A 20,314-nucleotide genomic window follows, 5' to 3' on the forward strand; every position below is an offset into this window, starting at 1 on the left:
GGGAGAGTGAATATTCAGAGTGGCAGTAAGAGGAGTACAGACCCCTGATGTCTTGGTGCCTGATGCTCTGGCAGTGATGATTCTGAAACACTGACAGGACCCGGTGGAAGAGGTGGCAAAGACTATCTCCTTGCCCCAACTTCAGTGAGGCTCTTTGAGCCCTTTTTTCAACTAGGCCTCCACCTTGGGCTGTGAAAACGGCAGACTCCGGCACAGAGGATTTTCCCTGCCCCTTCACACCCCCAAAGACACACACTAAGACACTTAACCAAACACTAGCATGGTTTCTAACAACTCAAGGTTTTGGATTGGTAAAAAGGATAAGTAGGCTCAAAACTATTTCTAGAATTGCATTTCTATTCTATAACTATAAATACCTGATTTATAAGACAAGCACAGTTGTTTTTAATTCCTCAAAGAACTGGATTGCCATCTGAATGATATCAAGCCATCCAGCTACATTATCCTCAATTTTCTTCATTATATCAGGGAGAAGATGTTCAACTAAGATGGAAATCAAAAGATTTTTATGTTCTAGATTTAAAGCTCATCATTTCTGGGAGCCATCAGAGGGTGTCCTTCAGTTACCTCTTCTGACACTAAAGCTATTAAAAGATAAACAGGAATACTAAATTTTTAAGAGTTTATTTAAACAAAAATCTATTCGAATTAGGCAGTGCCAAACCGGAAGTGGTAAAAGGAGTGCCCCTGATATCAGATGATATTAATCCATTTTTAGTTTCTGTGAGTTGATATAACATAGGGAGCCAATTTCATTTTTCTGCATGTAGTTACCCAGTTTTCCTAATACCATTTGCTAAAAAGACTACTACTCCCATTGTGCAGATTAAAAACAGAAATCCTAGAGAAGACAAGTTACTCACCTAAGGCGATGGTGCCTGAAAAAAATCCATGCATTCTGAACTAAACAACACAGACCTAAGCCTTGTATATACAGTTGCCTTCCATCCCCAAGTTCCCTAGGTAGGGGGCTCTTTCAAGGGTCTCCTGGGAATACACTGAATACCTGGTCCTTCCATTATTCTTCTACCACTGAACTTGAAGAAGATATGCCTGGGCGAGAAAGGCAAAGCAAAGGATACAGGGTAGAGATGGGGGTGGAATTTTGGACATGGAGTACAAAGAAAAGAGCAAAGTGACAGAGGCAGATTATTCCTTCATCAGTCACATGGGAGAGGGTGTTATGTCCAGGCTGAGAACAGAAACAACTCATTTCTCATAAATGCAGATTAGTAACAGGTATTTTCCCCCACTGAATTTGTGAGGGAAAGAGGTACAATCCTAAACACGCTATTGGAATGGTCAAAGATGTCTTAATCAATGCAAATTCATGCCTCGGCCAAAGAATGTCTAAATGGGACAGTCATCGCAAGATAAGTTTCCACCTTCCACAGTGGGCCATGTCTGCCTTTTTAAAAAAATACAATCTAATTTTTTACCAAGTGCTTATCCTTATTGACATCGTACAAGTTTTACGTGGTTCACTGCTTATTTGGCAAATACACATAGTTAATTCACTTCTTCAATTAATCTGCATTCCTTAAAAAGTCACACATGCTCTTAGTCATCCATTTTCCATGGTTGATAAATTCACTAACAATGATGAGTTCCAATGAGGTGAAAAAACTTATGGCACGATTCTTCCAAATGTTTATCAGTAAAGCACGTTCACACAAATGCAGATTAGAGCAATGGACTCAGTGCAAAGTAACACTGCAACTGTTTATATTTTTCCAAAGAACTGAATAATTTTTATATCTAAGGAAATATAGAACATTACCTAGTTATGGAGATTAAAAGTTTCCCAAATCAATCTCTTCCTCTCAAAATGAATAAATACATATCTAAAAATAAATTGAAAATGTCCACATACTTACAGCTTTTCAAAAACTGTACCAAGTAGATGCAGGACATTTACAGTGGTTCAGTGCCCCAGATTTCATTGTTAGTTTAGGAGACAGTTCGCTAGGATCTGGTGGGAGACCCACCCAGAAAACCAAAAAAACTAAACCAAAACCAAGAAAGCCATGACCCATTTGCAGACCTTGGTAGAAGCTTTTTTTCCCCACATTAAGCATTACCTTTAATTAGGTATTTTATAGGCAAGGATGCACCACATTTAAAAAAAAAAAAAAAAAAGAGCACCTGGGTGGCTCAGTCAGTTAATCCCAGGGTCCTGGGATTGAGCCCCACATTGGGCTCCCAGCTTCTCCCTCTCCTTCTGCCTGCTGCTCCCCCTGCTTGTGCTCTCTGTCAAATGAATAAATAAAATCTTAACAACAACAAAAGAAAAAGGTAGAACGTTGAGGCTAAAACCTGTGCTGTGTGGGCCATTTTGGTTGTCCTTAACCACATGCCGACTGTCAGACCCCAGGGCTGGAGACTCTCCTTGAGTGAGTAGAAGGAAGACGAAGCGGAAGCAACTGAACAGTGGGCCAACGAAAACTGAACTAAGTGTCATCTTTGTCACTCAGGCTGCTGCTAATTCTAATTCCATGGGGGGTTGACAGAGCAAGAAGAGGAAAAATAAAATTTTCAGACCCGAGAAGGTTAAAAGCTTATAATACATTCCCCTCATGGAGGTGTGGAGAATAAATGGTTCAACTGAAGGGAAAGGATAAGGAAGCAAAACCAATACTGAAGCCATAAAAATGGGGACCTTGCCTTGTGTCTCTCCTAAAAGACCCCAGGAGAACATGACCAAAGCATTGAAAAGAGGGGTCAGATGATGCTTTTGAAAAGAGAGAAGGACTACCTCCCGTAAGCTAATTCTTACTCATCACTTGCAACAGGTTTCACTGATTCAAGTTAAAACATAGTTGAGTCCATCATTTGAAAACACCCTGGTCATTACTCACTTTTTAAAAAATTGTTTTCATTTTGTTGTTTTCCAGTAACTATTTTTTATTGTGGTAAAATATACACCACATAAAATTTGCCATTTTAACCATTTTTAAGTGTATAGTTCGGCAGCATTAAGTACATTCGCCTTGTTGTGCAACCATCTCCGCCATCCATCTCCACAGCTCCTCGTCTTCCGAGACTGAAACTACACCCGTTAAACACTAGTGTCGCATTGCGCTCTGCCCTCAGTACCCGGAAACCATGCTATTTTTGCCTCTATGAATTTGAGTATTCAAGAACCCTCACATAAGTGGAATCACACGGTATTTCTCCCTTTGTGTCTGGCTTATTTTATTTAGCATAATGATGCCCTCAAGGTTCATCCATGTTGTAGCATGTGCCAGAATTTCTTTTTTATAATTTTTATTTTGTTATATTAGTCACCATGCAGTACATCCCCAGTTTTTGATGCAGAATTTCATTTCTTTTTAAAGCTGAATAACATTCCATGGTATGCCTATAAAATTTGTTTTACAAGTTCGTTTACATTTGTTACATATATTGTTTGTATTTGTTTATCAGTTCCTGTGCTGATAGATATTGGGTTGTTTCTATCTATTGGCTATTATGAATAAGCTGCTATAAATATGCATGGATAAATATCTGTTTGAGTCCCTGCTTTCAATTCTTTTGAGTACAGATCTTCCTCACCTTATGATAGGCTTCTGTGCTGATAAGCCCACTGCAAAGTATCTTAAGTCAAAAATGCATTTAATACCTAACCTACCAACCATTATAGCTTAGACGAGCCTACCTTAAACGTGCTCAAAACACATTAGCCTATAGTTGGGCAAAATCATACAATGCAAAGCCTGTTTTATAGTAAAGGGTTAAAAATCTCCTGTAATGTATTTAACATTCTGAAAACCAGAGTGGCTGTATGGGTGCAGAATGGTTGAAAGTGTTATCAGTTGTTTACCCTCATAATCACGCGGCTGACTGAGTGCTGCAACTCACTGCCAATGCCCAGCATCACGACAGAATACAACAGCACATATCACTAGCCTGGGGAAAAGATGCAAATTCCAGATCTGAAGTACAGTTTCTACTGAGTGCTTATTATCATTCTCATATTACCATCAAGTCAAAATAATTGTAAGTCAAACCGTCGTAAGTCAGGGACCATCTGTACATACTCAGAAGTGAAAATGCTAGATCAAATGGTAATTGTTTAACTTTTTAAGGAAGTGCCATATTATTTTCCATAGTGGCTATGCAATTTTTATATTCCCACCAGCAGTGCTTACGGAGTTCCAATTTCTCTACATCCTCATCAACACTTGTTATTTTCTGGCTTTTTGATAAAAGGTATCCTAATGGATAAAAAGTGGTACTTCCTTGTGGTTTTGATTTGCATATCCCTGACAATTATGGATGTTGAACTGCATTCACTCTTAGATAGGCATTAAATTGAAAGGAGACTGCCTGGTTCAAAATCTAGTGAACTTATCTCTTCTGTGACCTTGAACAGGTCATTAAATCTCTCAAAGCTTCAGGTTCCTCATCTGAAAAAACAGAGAAAATAAATCACCTACTTCACTAGGCCTTTGCGAGGACTGAATTCCATAATTCACGTGAAGAGCTAGCACAGTCCCTGAAACATATACGGATTCATGAAGAGGTAGTATTTATTATTGATGCTGTTGTTCTTGCCACTGTTACCATTACTGGTACTGGCTTAAAAATTATCACAAGTTTTTTAAAGCAAAAATACATATAATACTCTAACATGTGTGAGCTCTTTTAGGAAAACTATTGGTGTCCTAAATGCTAAATGTACAGCTATACATTATAAATACCACATAAATTTATGATAGAGTTTTGACCCTAGAAATTTCCCTGAATAATATTTAGTAATGATGAACTAAGTCAGTCTCATAAAGTTCCATTAAACACCTATGAGTTTGCAGAGAAATAATCTGCCTGAAAGAACTAAAGAGCTAAAATTAAATTTCTCCTGTTCCTGAGTAGAGCCAGATGTAGAGAAATAACGGCTGGGTGAGGATGGAGTAGATTGTGCGTATCTGCTTTCTTTCATCTTGGGATCATGAGACAACTGGGTATATTCACGATAGGAACTCTTCGTTCTCCAGCCAAAACCAAGTTGGTAAACGCAAGTGCCTGAAACCACAAATGTGGACACAGCCTGTGACACAATCTGGACACAGCCAGGGCTGAGATCAGACTTGGAAAGGGCCTGCTCTCCTCTGAAAAATGTCTGTGCTGGTCAGAAGAAACTGAGAGAGAGATCAGTACCACAGTCCATGGTCATCAATGAGATCTTCAAGACCAGAGGGTCCAAGTGGGCCCCTGGTCACATCGTTTTAGGAGACTAAGGAGAGAACCTCCTGGCTCCTTCATAGAAGTCATTATGAAACAGAGGGGAAAACAAACAAAAACGAAAACAAAGAGCATGCTTGTAAACCTCTCTGAGGGGGGGATATTCAAAAGTTCAGCTAAAGTTTTCACACACATAGACAGGCATTTTTCTTCTTGAAAATGAATTTGTGTCCACTTGATTTGTAACTTGAATTCCAAAATCTTATATCCTTCCCACTTTCCGTAGGCAGTTAGATGGAATACTATTTGAAAGTGTAGCTTTATTTATTTGAACGCCATTTTGTGGACAGATCAGAGAGGGAGTATCACACCTATCATCTTTGTCCAGAAAAAAGCTTTCCAAATGTTCATGTAAAAACTTTCAAGTGAAAAACTTCCAAAAAGATTTAAACAACCGTTTAAATTGGTTAAATCAGTTTCAGACAGTATGTAAATGCCCAAGGTGAATAATGTGAATCCTCGTTCTGACTTGCTTCTCCAACTATCCATCTCATTACCTCAGGCTTTGAAGTACCCCCTTTACCGGTCGGTGTTTCTGTGATCACTAGCCCTGAAAAAGAAGGGCAAGATAAACTCTGAGCTAAGGGTAAAATAATGATGCAAAGTTTCTTGCTCCATAGGACACAGGCATTTATAATTCTTTTGAGCTCTTAAACCATACAGCGAATCTTCCTGAAACTGGATGGTAGGAAGAAAGGAAAAGGAACTGACGTTGAGCCGATACTCTGTGACACATTATCCCAAGCACATTTCATGGCAATTATATAACTCAGAGGAGATGAAAAACTTGCTCCAGATCACACAGTAAGCTCAGGTTTTTCTCCTTCTAAATCCCAACATATTACATTATATCCTGAAATCTCTTCCCTGTAGCTTTTGTTTCTGACTGGTGGATGTAGAAATGTCTCTATTTGTCCCAGCTCTCTTAGGTAAGACATCACCCTACTAAATATATGATCTCATTCAGTATGTACCCGGAGGGGTGCCAAAGCAGCCAGAACAGTGAGATATTTCCTTGATCATACTAAAACCTGCTCAACAGGACATCTCAGAGTGCAGAAAAACATCCTGATTTCTGCAACATCATCAGTAATAACATAAGATAAAGGCAAACATTTGCGTTGGCACCAGCCATTAATAGGATTTCTGATGGACAGGACTATCGGAGAGTGAAAAGATTACTTCTGTAATCACTTGTGGAGTGATAGCATAATAAGAATGAGTGATACATAGCTCAGTTATATTTTGGCATGCTTTGTCTCTCTTCATGCTCATATGGATCCAATGCGCCTTTTGCTTGCCATTAGTCTAAATCCTGTCACACCCTTAATTCCTAGGAATCACGCACAAGTTAACAGAGGTAGGATCCTCCAAAAGGCACCTGTGCTTTCCCTGCAGTCACCTTCAACTCCCTACGTTCCAACAGGTACACGCACTGCAAGTACAGAAGGCCCAAAAGGACACTAAGAACTCCAAAGCCTTCCACGTTTTGCAGGGCACAAAGACAACTGAAGAAGAAATGACCTAATTTCTGTATTTCATACAATATTCCTTCTACAAAAGGATCTTATTCAGAACAACTTTTCATCTGTCACCATATTGGTTTAATAACATGGACAGGAATGGCTATAACTCTGATTTTATAAATTCAAGAAAAGGCAGTAATAAATGATTTGGTTAGCCCTTTCTATGTTGTGAATTCTAGGCAATATAATTATTTGCTCTCAGCCCTTACCTAAGGTTGTCTCAAATGCCTGTGGTTTAGACCCTCCCGTAGTGGTGTCATCCATTAAACTTAACTTACATCTAAAGCCTGAAAGGCTTTAGTTTAGTAATAAAATGCCATCCTTAGCCCCTGTAATTGAAGCTCCTTTCCTTCTCAGGGGAGTTTTTTGAGGAAAGGTCTTGACAAGAACAGTGAGTTGCAGCACTCAGTCAGCCGCGTGATTATGAGGGTAAACAACTGATAACACTTTCAACCATTCTGCACCCATACAGCCACTCTGGTTTTCAGAGTGTTAAATACATTACAGGAGATTTTCAACCCTTTACTATAAAACAGGCTTTGCATTGTATGATTTTGCCCAACTATAGGCTAATGTGTTTTGAGCATGTTTAAGGTATAATGGTTGGTAGGTTAGGTATTAAATGCATTTTTGATTTTGCCCAACTATAGGCTAATGTGTTTTGAGCATGTTTAAGGTAGGCTCGTCTAAGCTATAATGGTTGGTAGGTTAGGTATTAAATGCATTTTTGACTTAAGATACTTTGCAGTGGGCTTATCAGCACAGAAGCCTATCATAAGGTGAGGAAGATCTGTACTCAAAAGAATTGAAAGCAGGGACTCAAACAGATATTTATCCACGCATATTTATAGCAGCTTATTCATAATAGCCAATAGATAGAAACAACCCAATATCTATCAGCACAGGAACTGATAAACAAATACAAACAATATATGTAACAAATGTAAACGAACTTGTAAAACAAATTTTATAGGCATACAATGGAATATTATTCAGATTTAAAAAGAAATGAAATTCTAGCACATGCTACAACATGGATGAACCTTGAGGGCATCATTATGCTAAATAAAATAAGCCAGACACAAAGGGAGAAATACCGTGTGATTCCACTTATGTGAGGGTTCTTGGATACTCAAATTCATAGAGGCAAAAATAGCATGGTTTCCGGGTACTGAGGGCAGAGCGCAATGCGACACTAGTGTTTAACGGGTGTAGTTTCAGTTTCGGAAGACGAGGAGCTGTGGAGATGGATGGCGGTGATGGTTGCAGAACAAGGTGAATGTGGGAGCTTGCTGGGTGGGCTAAGATGATCATCCTAAGACTTGGGAGTAGGAGAGGAAATGAAAGCCTGTCTTCTTGTCCATCTCCTATCCCACTCCTCTTAGCTCATCACAACTGTCTTCTATTTCCCCAATTGTTTTCACACATAGTATCAGAAAATGACTTTTCTTGTGTCTGTAAACATAAGGTAAGTTATCTCCTGCATTCCTTGGACAATCACCACTTCCAATAGGAAGAACTTCCTGTATTGCCCAGGTAGAGTTCAGGTGACCCTCCTCTGTACCTAAAACCAGCCTAAATATATTTTTATTATGTCATTTGTTGAACTATTATGTATCAGTTTATTATAAATTATAAGAAGCTTCAGTAATATAAAAAAGGCATATATTATGGACTTCATTCTTTTGATGATATACCATGTTCTTTTATTATTTGGGGGTTTAGTTAAGAGTTTCATAAAACTTAGCCTTGCTTCATTTACATCTTTTAAAAATGTTATGCCCTTGGTTGACTGCAGATATCTGACCAACCTACTTGCAGTAAGGCATAAAATCTGAGTTGCTATAACCTTAATACAATGGTTATAACAATAATCATTAGTTATTTAACCAACAGTTTTTTACTGCTAAATAACAAATTACCACAAACTGAGAGCAGCTTGAAACAACAGCCATTTATTATCTGACAACTCTGTAGGTCAGAATTCTAGGTAGGCTCAGCTAGTTCCTCTGCTCAAAGTCTCATACTCAGGGTGTCAACCAACTGCAGTTCTCATTTCCAACTCCAGGTTCTCTTCCGAGCTAACTGGTTGTTGATAGAATTCATTTCCTTACTATTCTTTCCACTGGCCCTTCCATCGTAAAGCCAGCAATGGTAAGCTGAGTCCTTCTCATGCTTCAAATCTGACTTCCTCTTCTACTCCCAGCCAGAGAAAATTCTCCTTTTCAAGGGTTTGTATAATTAGTTCAGCCCACCCAACAATCTCCCACTTACCATACAGCTTAACATAATCATGGGAATAACACCAGGGCGGGGGTCATGGAGTCATCTTAAAAGTTTGCCTTCTGCAACCATGACGGTGCTTTCAGTCAAATGTATCTCCATTGTTTTCATCTTTTTGTCTATGACAAGGACGTGATTTTCTACAGGGGATGGCTAGAATCAAGAAATGTAACTTGCAGTCCTGAAGCAGTTAGAGAATCACTGATTCAAATGGAATCGCTCCCATGCTCTCGACTTCAGAAGAAGTGTGTGCTACACAGGTTAGCAAAGCAGCCATCTCCACTGGGCAAGTAATAATAAAGGCAGTCGTGATTTCGGTGGCAGAATGAGATGCCAAAAATTCTATTAAAATGTTCCGCTGCCCCACGAAAGTAAGATTGTGACCACCACCTGAGTTGGAAACTCAGTTATCCTGCTGCCGAACCACAATTTCAGTTATATTGTGCAATCTAGAGTTTCTGAGCTAAGTATGATTAAGCTGCTGACTATACCAGAATTAAATTTCAGCTATTTTTCTGTGTACTTTCTATTTATTGTTATAAAAACATACCAACTATAATCACTGTAATACTATTTTGAATATTTCCTAACATATATTTAGCTTATGAGTTAACAAAATCTCTAACAAATCAACCCATATAATTCCACTGGGCTCTTACACAATATTTTCTGAAAGAAAGAAGATGGGACTGAAATCAGTCCCAGGAGTTGATTTCATGAACCAGATTTACAGAGAATACAATGGGACATGAAACTCATAGAAGAAAAAGAAAGAGGCCCTTCTTAAGCAGTTACTATCATTATGGAGACATTAGCCCTTTTCACTCAGTCCCTTGAAGGAAAGGACTATTTGTATCTTATCTTTTTGTCCCCTAAAAATAATGCCTAATTTCATGATTTGAACATGGTAAATGCACAAGGAATATCCGTTGAATAACAAGTGAATGAACGCTCATTCCAAAACTCGAGTAAGAAATATTTTAATAGTGAAAATTGAAACTAATCTTAATGTTCAAAAATAGAGAGCTACTTAAAAATGTTTTGATGTCTTTGAAATTATGTTGAGGAAGAATATAATATATAGCGATATAAAAACTATAATACAAATTACAGATAAAGGCAGGTTACTGAACACTACAAAATATTCCATTAATTACAGAATGCTAAAAGATACAGCAGCATACTGGGTTGTCTCTGACGGTCGGATTACAGGTTGTTTTTATTTTCTTCCTTAGGACCTTCCTGCAATTTCTGAATTTTATTACTTTTAACCAACTTGAAAAAAAAAAAAGTAAAAATAAAAAAAGAAAATGAATCGAGTTTGAATTGCGATCTGAAGCTTTCAGCAAAACATAGTTGAATCTTTGCCATGGACACCAAGTCATTTCCTTCTTTTCAGTGGCATTTATATCACCACCACGCATTTTTCCCAACTGAGATGACACAATGGAAAGACCATTCCTACACCAAGCACTGAGCCAGTGGAAAATGGAATGTCAGTGTGAGCATCTGCAGATCAGGAAATCAAGTCACAGAGCAGGACCAGGATAAGAGTCTAAGCTTATGTCATTTGCTCATCAGTTACTATACTTAAAGAAAATTATACACGGTGTAATACCCTCTCTCTGTTCCTCGGCTGCTGTGAAGAGGAAGGCATTTTGAGCAAATGTCCTTTAAATGGAGAAAGAGAGAAGATCAATTACTCCAAGTTACTTCAAATTAGATCTTAGTCAGAATCCCACCCCAGTATGGAATTAGCTTTCCTTCTGGACTGAAGTTCCGGGTTGGAACCCACAACCCAGGGATGACAGGCTCTCAGCAAAGACTGAAGAGCATCATTAGCACCAAGGAGTTCTTATTCGTCCTTGTCCCCTTCATTTTCCCTTGAACCCCTGGCTTTGCTTATGTTTCTCTGAAATCATTAGAAAAATTCCTCTTAAAATAAGTGAGTGCCTGACTCATTGGCCTACTTCCTCTGTTTTCCACCCAAGTGGTAAACAATGGGCTCTATTCAAGTGGGGACCGGCTGTGCACTGGGAATCCGCGTGCAGACAAAGCTCATTGTCTCAGGGCAGACTGCCAGACTCATGTTCTCCTCTGCTCACCTCCTGGGCTCTGCTCCTCTGTTATAAGGGCCACCTGACAAAACGCAAAGCATTCTCATGGTCCTATGACCCTAGAGCTCACTGTCTCTTTTTCCCCCCACGCTTCCATGGAATACCACCCTAATTCTCATGTCAGGGCAATTGAGAACAGCCCTTCAAAAGATAAGAGAAACAATGACAGAAGGTAGCTCAGGCCCCAGTCATGGGATTTTCCCTAAGGACTACCAGGTTTCATTTATAATCACTTAAAGACTGTCCTAACTCTCCTCCTAAATTATTTTGTCTGTAGATGGTAGTTGCTGGGGAAGAGAATTCTGCAAAGTTAGGGACATGACAAGGCATGGGAAGAGACTAGCTTAAGACTTGGAGAACACAGGGGCGCCTGGGTGGCACAGCGGTTAAGCGTCTGCCTTCGGCTCAGGGCGTCATCCCGGCGTTGTGGGATCGAGCCCCACGTCAGGCTCTTCCGCTATGAGCCTGCTTCTTCCTCTCCCACTCCCCCTGCTTGTGTTCCCTCTCTCGCTGGCTGTCTCTATCTCTGTCAAATAAATAAATAAAATCTTTAAAAAAAAAAAAAAAGACTTGGAGAACACAGACAAAAGGGACTGAATGCTAGTATCAAAATCAGACTATGGAACCAAGGAACAGGACAAAGCTTCAAGTTAAAAAGGGAGCAAATAGGATGAGAAGAACTGGGTCTAAATGATGGAGTAGTACTCAAGAGAGAGGGAAGGGGGGGGAGAAACATGCTTACACGCATTTGAAGAAAGGTGGCCACCCCCAGCGGCATATAGGAATCACAGGTGGAACATTCTGCAAATTGTATAGACCCTCCCTTGCCAAGAATTTCATGTTACCTGAGGCGCTGTGCCAGCTACCTGCACCATTTAAAAATGGTTAGGAAGAAAATTAATTTAAAGAGACAATAAGGGAAACTAATAATTATTAAATAATTATGATATTCCAGTTACTACATTAGGTATGTTTGCTTTTTTTTTTCCTTGATCATTTTGACTACCACATGAGACATGGTTCTTATCCCTATTTTTTTTTTTTTTTTACTGACGAGAAAATTATAACTTATGGAGGTTAAGAAACTTGCCCATGGTCACAGAACTAGTAGGGTAGCGCTAGAATTTAAAAACCAAGCTGTGTAGCAATTCTACTACTGAAGAAAATTAAAACACTAATTCAAAAAGATATGTGCATTCCTCTGTTCATTGCAGCATTATTTATAATAGCCAAGATAAGGAAACAAGACATGAAAACAGTGTCCATTAACTGATGAATGCACAGAGAAGACGGAATACTGGTTAGCCATGAGAAAAAATGAAATCTTACCATTTGTGACAACACAGATGGACACTGAGGATGACCACCAAGTGAAATCAGAGAGAGAAGACAAATACTGCATGTAGAATCTAAAAAACAAAACAAACAAAACAAAATGAAACCCGAACTCCTAGATCCAGAGAACAGACTGGTGGTTTCCAGAGGAGAGGGGGAGTTGGGTGGGTGGGTGGGGGGGGCAAAAATGGGTGATGGGGATTAAGCACTACAAACTTCTAGTTATAAAATAAGTAAGGCATGGGGATATAACGTACAGCATGGGGAATACAATCAGTAACACTTTTAATTTTGTATGGTGATAGATGGTAACCAGACTTAGCGTGGTGAGCATTTCACAATGTATACAAATGTCAAATCCCTAGACTGTACCCTGAGACTACTAGAATACTGTACAGGTTACCACTCAATAAAAACAAATAAATAAAATAAAACTGTGTGACTGAAAAGCCATAAGACAACTCATTCCTTCTTGTACAATAACTTCTCTCCCTATTAATATCCAAACACCAAGTTCTCTGGACTCCTCTTCTTTAGTATCATTTAAATCCATCCTCTTCTATCCAATTCTACTGCCCCCAACTCAGGGCTTACCAAGTTTTCCCCAAAAACCTCTTCACTGTCCTTCCTTTCCTCCCTTCCTCCCTCCCTCCTTCCCTCTTTGCTTCCCTCCGTCCTTTTCTTTTTTTCCTTCTCTTTGCTTCAACATACATCTGAACAACTCCAGCCTGCTTAAAGCCCTTCAGTGACCTCCCACTGTGCTGAGATGAAGTTCTTGCTCCCAAATCTGGCACTGCTTACCCACTAGCCTTCATTTTACAGCCTCTCCTCACTATCTGTGCTCCAACCACACTGGACTTCTTCAATTTCCTCAAAACTGTAAGTTGTGGCCTCAATCAGGGCTTTTCCACATGCTGCTTCTTCAACATGAAACATTCCATCCTCCTCTTTACTTAGCTCAGCAATTTTCAAACTTTTTGGACTCAGGACTCCTCTATACTCTTAAAAGTTAGTAAAGATTCCAAAGAGCATTTTTTAAAAATGTGGGTTCTATCTACGGACATTTACATGTTACAAATTAAAACCAGGAAATTTTTAAATATTGAATTCATCTAAAAATAAAATAGTAAACTGATTACACTTTAACATAAATATTTTATGAAAAATAACTACATTCTCCCAAACCAAAAATATATTGGTAAAAAGAATGGCACTGTTTGACATTTTTGCAAATCTCTTTAACATCTGCCTTAATAGAAAACAGATGGCTCCTCATGTATACTTCCACAACCGATATGTTGTAACATCATACATCATGTAGCCTCTGGAAAGCTCCACTGTACACTTGTAAAAGAGTGAGAATGAAAACAGCTAATTACTTCTAAGTATTATTACGAAAATACATTTGACTCCTGAACCCACTTACAGTGTCTTAGGCAGGGACCTCCACTGATCCTAGGCTGTCTTCAAGAACTCCTACTCTTTCTTTTTTGTCCCAGCTTTACTGAGATATAACTGACAAATAAAACTGTAATATATTTAAAGTGTACAACATGATGACTTTGTATACGTACGTATTATGAAAGGATTCCCAGAATCAAATTAAACACATCCATCACCTCATAGATTTACCTTTTTTTTTTTTTTTTGGTGAGAACATTTAAGTGCTACTTTCTTACCAAATTTCAAGTATACAATACAGTCTTATCAACTATAGTCACCATGTTATACATTAGATCCTCAGACCTTATTCATCTTATAACTGAAAGTTTATACCCTTCTATCAACGTCTATCCATTTCCCCTAGTCTCGGCTTCTGGCAACCACCGTTCTATTCTGGTTTCTGAGTTCAAATTTATATATATCTATAATCCACACATAAGTGATATCATGAAGTATTCACCTTTCTCTTTCTCGCTTATTGTTAGCACAAAGCCTTCCAGATTCATCCATGTTGTTGCAAATGGCAGGATTTCCTTCGTAAGCGTGAACAGTACTCCTGTGTGTGTATGTGTGTACACATATCTATCGATCAATCAATAGATCTCTCACAGGTATGTATCACATTTATCTATTTGTACGTTGACAGATAATTAGATTGTTTCCAGACCTTGGCTGTTGTGAATAATGCTGCAATGAACATGGAAAAACAGACCTCTCTTACAGATAATGATTCTGTTCCCTTTGAATATACATCCAGAAGTGGGATTGCTGGATCACATGGCAGTTCTAGTTCTAATTTCTTGAGGAAGCTCCATACTGTTTTCCACAGCAACTACACCAGTTTGCATCCCCACAACAGTTCATGATGGTTCCCTTTTTTTCAGACCCTAGCCAGCACTCCTTAGGTCTCATCTTCAAGTTCAAATGTGACCCCAAAGAATAGGATGGGTCCCCTTTTTGTATGCTCCTGTAACACCCTCTACTTTTCTGTCAAAACACTGGTCGTATACATAATTTAACCAGTAAACTGCCTGAGGATAGGGACCATGTCAGCTTTGTTCATAGTGAGTCTCCAGTGCTCAGCCCACCTGGCAGGGCCTTAGAGTATCTTTGTGGGAAGGACGACGAGATGGAAAGAGGGAGGGAATCAGACCCAGGGAGACAACTTCCTGACAACTGCTGCATTCCTTCAGCAGGATGTATGCCTATGGGGATGTAAATCTGCACAGCAAGCTGAAGCAGCCTGGGTTCCATTTCCCTCTGGAAAAGTGTGGGAGACAGAGACAAACAAAGGACTAGAGTGAAGAGACAGAGACAAGACAGTGTAAAGTAATGGCTATGACTACATGTGCTGGAATCTTCATTAACGCAATCACCCGACAACATATGCCGAGCGTCTACAGTCTGTCAGGCACTCTTCCTGGTACTTAGGAATACTTCAGGAGAAAATAGAGAAAAAATTCTGACCTCAAGGAGCTTCATTCTGACCTGCACTCAACTCCAGGTTCTGCCACTTGATAAACGGGTTGCCTTAGACTAGCTACTTAATCTCCTGATGCTTCATTTCCCTCATCTGTAAAATGTGAACAAGACCTAAATGTGTCCTGGTGAGAAGTACATAAAACAGTATCTGTAATGTCCCTCGCAGAGAGTCTGGGTCCTAACAGATGCTTGATAAATGGAAATCTTCCTGGTGGCAACTCTTACTTCAAAACCGATTTTTTTTCACATGCAGAATCTCTTCTATAGACCACAATCTAATCATTTACAGGACGTCACTTGGGTAGTTGCAGGGGTGAGGGGGTGATATACTTAAGGACCTCAGAGAGCCTCCGGAAGGTTCCAGTGTCACTCTTCCTATAAAGAAGCATACTTCTAGCTCCCTCTAGACTTAAGAAGGTGTCTGGATTTCTACACTGTTTCATAATACTGGAGAATGAAACTATTCAAGGTACTATCATACTCTTCAGCAATGTGGTACTTCAAGACAGGCTTTCCTGGGGACTCACTCTTACAGTTATGCCAAGAGAATAAGACGATTTTAAAGAAGAGAGTCAGTGCCAACAATGTGTAACTTGACTATTTACATAAGCTTGTCATGTATCATAGTGCTACAGAGTTTCCAACCCCGCCTCTGACTGATTTTGGTTTGACCTTTCTGAGCAGTAGTGACTGCCTTCAAAACAGGATTGCCAGGAGAGAGAGAAATGGATTGGGATAGTTGATTTTTGTTTTCTCTTGCCACCTCCTTTCCTACTGTTAGCACCACGCTAGAGAAGTGAAAGAAAAAAGAAAAGGATAGTCATGTCAACTGATTTTGCTAAGTGTTACCAGTCTAGTAAAAACATTTGAAGTTAAAGAGTATTCAAACATGGAATGAAATAAAGTTTAGTAATTACTTTTGTGGATTTAATTTCCTCAGACTACTCCCGTTGCTCCTTAGTAGGAAATATTCATGAGTCAACTATTCAGAATCACAATTATTCAAGAGATGTGGGTTTTAGAAGGAGGTCTGATGCCGTGGCAAGCCTCACTGACTTGCTTAGACTGTTCTTCAAGTTGAAGAGCAGAATGATGTCTGATGTGACTGAGACACATGGCTTCAGAGTGTGTCAAGAAGACCTGAAAGCTCCCACATGGAAGTGAAATTCATTACTGGCAAGCACAGTGACAGGACACCATAGAGGACTGAGCCGCAAAGAATTTGCAAAGCCCTGTGGCTAACTCTGTGGCCTAGTTTGATCTTGTAGTCATTGTCTTGGATAATCATCTCAAATCTGTTCCTGCACTTAAGAGCCACAAGCCCATGATTGAGTCCCCCCCACCCCATCCCATCTCGGGTTCTTTTACACTGACCTGTCAGAGTAGACTTGAAGCAAACGTAGATATTACATCAAATCATCCAACAGATGTCCCTTTCAAATGAGATGGAGCAGAACCAACTCTATGGAAAAGTTATAAACAAGGAAACATGCAACCCACGGATTTTCAATGGATTGGCATGGCTTCTTGTATAGAAAACTTAGTCTCTTGGGTGGAACATGAGTTATACAAGAGTGTATAAGCATCAGAAAATTGAATCTCACCCCAATCAAGGCTCACGCTTCCTGACAGGAGATGTAGGAGGACATTTTAAAATCTAAAATCTTCATCACCTCACCAAAGTATTCTTCAATTTCATGGCTCCAAGAAGTAAAAATTTAAATAACTGGGATAAAAAGATTTAGAAGAGAGAATTCCAGCATCCAGCTCCATTTCTGTCAGTGACTCACTCATTGTATTGGAAGGCAGTGGGCCAGAATTGTCTGATTTCTGTTTCTGATTTCCCTGTTCATTGGCATGAGAGGATTTCATGGCAGGAAAACTAATGTCTGACTGGGCTCCAAGTGCTAAATAAGAGTATTCCATGTTCATTCCAGGCCACCAAGAGGTTCAGGGTCACCAAATCGCAGACTGTGAATTTGAGCATTTGATGGTTTTTGCAGACGACTGGGTGAACAAAGCAAAACCCAGGAGATCTATAAAGGTGGAAACTAGAAATTTCTCATTTGAATTATTTAACATGCCTCACTCCTGTGGTTCTGATAAAAGAACTGTAGGCCCTTCCATAGGGTGAAATGAAGTTACAGAGTTTACTTTTTGACCAACACTAGAAACAAATAGGAAACATGCTCATTAATATTTACAAAGTGCTTCAAGGCACCAATTTCTTGGCAGGTATTTTTGTTGTTTTTATTGTCTATATGTGCAGGCAATTAATACTGCTTAGGAAATCAAATCATCAATTCAACACTGCCTACCCCTGATTAAATTTTACTCTAGCAATAGCAGAGAATTCATTTAAAATGTCCTATATGCTAGGCACTGGGAATGTAATAGGCAATAAGATACTGTGCCTCACTTCAAGGAATCTTCAACATCATTTGACCAGTTTTATTATTACATTACGTTGGAATTACCAGAGCACTTAGTTCAAATCAAAAACTCATATAAGCCTTTGCAGAAGACAGCTCAGGTGAGCTCAGTCTTAAACGATGTGGGGATAAATGTATACATTTCTTAATAACACAGAATGTAGCGCCCACTAAAATGCATGAGCCTGCTTCACATGTATTGCTTCTCAGGGTCCAACTACTGGATTTGGTCCAACTACTGGATTCATTCCACTGCTCAGTATCAACGCAGTGCCATCTCTCTCAGCTGAATATCAAACTTGGCAAACTTCTTCCTTGATCCAGGTCATGAATATAAACATTAAATAGGACAACCTGAAGTCTGACCCCCAAGAGACTTCTATCCAGGTTCTATCCATTAATTTCTTAAAGACTGCCTACTATTGCAAGCAAGGTTAATTCACTTTTTGCATAACTGTGTCACTTTAGCTCACCTTCAATTTAAAAGATTACTGAAGCTAGACTTCTCACTTTCTTATATTTGATGACATATATAGAGCTCATACAATGGCTCTATACTTAATTTCCTGGAACTGCAAATTGGAACTGAATCCACATGTTGGAACTCATAAGTAACTAGACTGTAGCTTAACTTTACTAGGATAAGAAAGGGGAAGAAAGAGAAATATACATAACATCTTACTATGTCTAAGTCCCTGTGCTAAGCACTTTATTCAGTCATTCACACTCCAAAGATACATTAAGAGGTAGTTGTCCATATCTCGGCTATTATAAATAATGCTGCAGTAAACATGGGGGTGCATATATCTTTTTTAATTTTCTTCAGGTAAATACCCACTGTTTGAATTTTCTTGAGATAAATACCCAGAAGTGGAAATGCTGGATCATATAGTAGCTCTACTTTAAACTTTTTTAGGAACTCCCATACATTTTCTATTTTTATTTTCTTGAGGTTTTTTTTTTTTTTAAGTTTTTATTTCCCCATGTTTTCCATAGTGGCTGCACCAGTTTGTACTGCCACCAACAGTACATCAGAGTTCCCTTTCTCCACATCCTCACCAACACTTATTTCTCATCTTTTTAATACTAGTCATTCCAACAAGTGTGAGATATCATTGTGGTTTGATTTGCATTTCCCTAAGGATTAGTGATATTCAGCATCTTTTCACGCATCTGCTATGTGTGTATGTCTTTTAAGTGTCCATCAATGAATAAATGGACAAAGAAAATGTACACACACACACACACACACACACAAATGGAATACTACTCAGCCATATAAAAAATGGAATCTTGCCATTTGTGACAACATGGATGGGGCTTGATAGCATGCTAAATGAAATAAGTCAAACAGAGAAAGACAAATACCATATGATTTTACTTATAATGTAGAATCTAAAAAAAAAAAAAAATCAAAGAAAAACCAAGCTCATAAATACCGAAAACAAGTTGGTAGTTGCCAGAGGGGATGGGATAGGGATGGGCAAAATGGGTGATGTGGGTCAAAGAGTACAAACTTCCACTTATAAAATAAATAACTCATGGGGATACAATGTACAACACGGTGACTATAGTAAATAATACTATATTGCATATTTTAAAGGTGCTAATAGAGTAAATCTTAAAAGTTCTTATCATAAAAATGTGTAACTATGCGTGGGGTGAGAACTAGACTTATTGTGGTTATCATTTTGCAGTGTATACAAATACCAAATCACTGTAATTTGATAATTATGTTATATGACAATACCTCAATAAAAAATTTTTAAATTCAAAAAAGAGTTATCAATGTTTCCATCTTACTGATGAAGCTTAGAGAGGTTAAATTATTTGCCTGAACTAAAAACTAAGGAAATATTTGAGCCAAATGCTTTTTCCACTATGCTTCACCCACTTCCCTGTTAAGACAGCTCGCCTTTTCCCTCTGATTCAACTCAAGCTCCTATCACCTTTCACCAGTTTTCAAATCAAGGGAAAAAATCATTCAATGAATTATGATAACTTGACCTAGGACATTTACAGGGTGCTGACTTAAAGAAAACGTGACTTGGATACAAAACTCCTAGACAGGTTTATACTTGAAAAAGTATTCACAATTGACCTTGTTGTCACTTAATCCTCACATATCCATATGCTGTGGACTCAACTGTGTCCCCCCCAACTCCCGCCACCCACTGCCAAATTCATTTGTTGCAGCCCGGACCCCCAATGTGACTATATTTAAAGACAGGGCTTTAGGAGACTATTAAGGTTAAATAAGATCAAAGAGTCCTTATCTGATAGGATTGGTGGCTTTACAAGAAGAGAAAAAGAGAAAGATAGGTCTTTGTCTCTACCATGTTAGGAAACAGCAAGAAGGTGGCCACGTACAAGCCAGGAAGAGAGCTCTCACCAGAAACTGACCACGCTGGCAGAGTGATCTCAGACTTCC

General features: G+C 38.9%; 1 long non-coding RNA gene across 1 annotated transcript in view; it reads right to left on the reverse strand.

The window, feature by feature from the left end:
* Positions 1-20,314, reverse strand: part of LOC123804113 (uncharacterized) — a 439,047-nt gene that overhangs the window by 403,635 nt on the left and 15,098 nt on the right. Inside the window, exon 2 of the long non-coding RNA XR_015723132.1 lies at positions 12,521-12,600. This is a non-coding gene — a long non-coding RNA (uncharacterized LOC123804113). The remainder of the gene's footprint in view (positions 1-12,520; positions 12,601-20,314) is intronic.

The sequence above is a fragment of the Ursus americanus genome, chromosome 36, assembly GCF_024610735.1.
Source record: "Ursus americanus isolate L20-20 chromosome 36, mUrsAme1.1.p, whole genome shotgun sequence".
Classification (NCBI taxonomy): Eukaryota; Metazoa; Chordata; class Mammalia; order Carnivora; family Ursidae; genus Ursus; species Ursus americanus.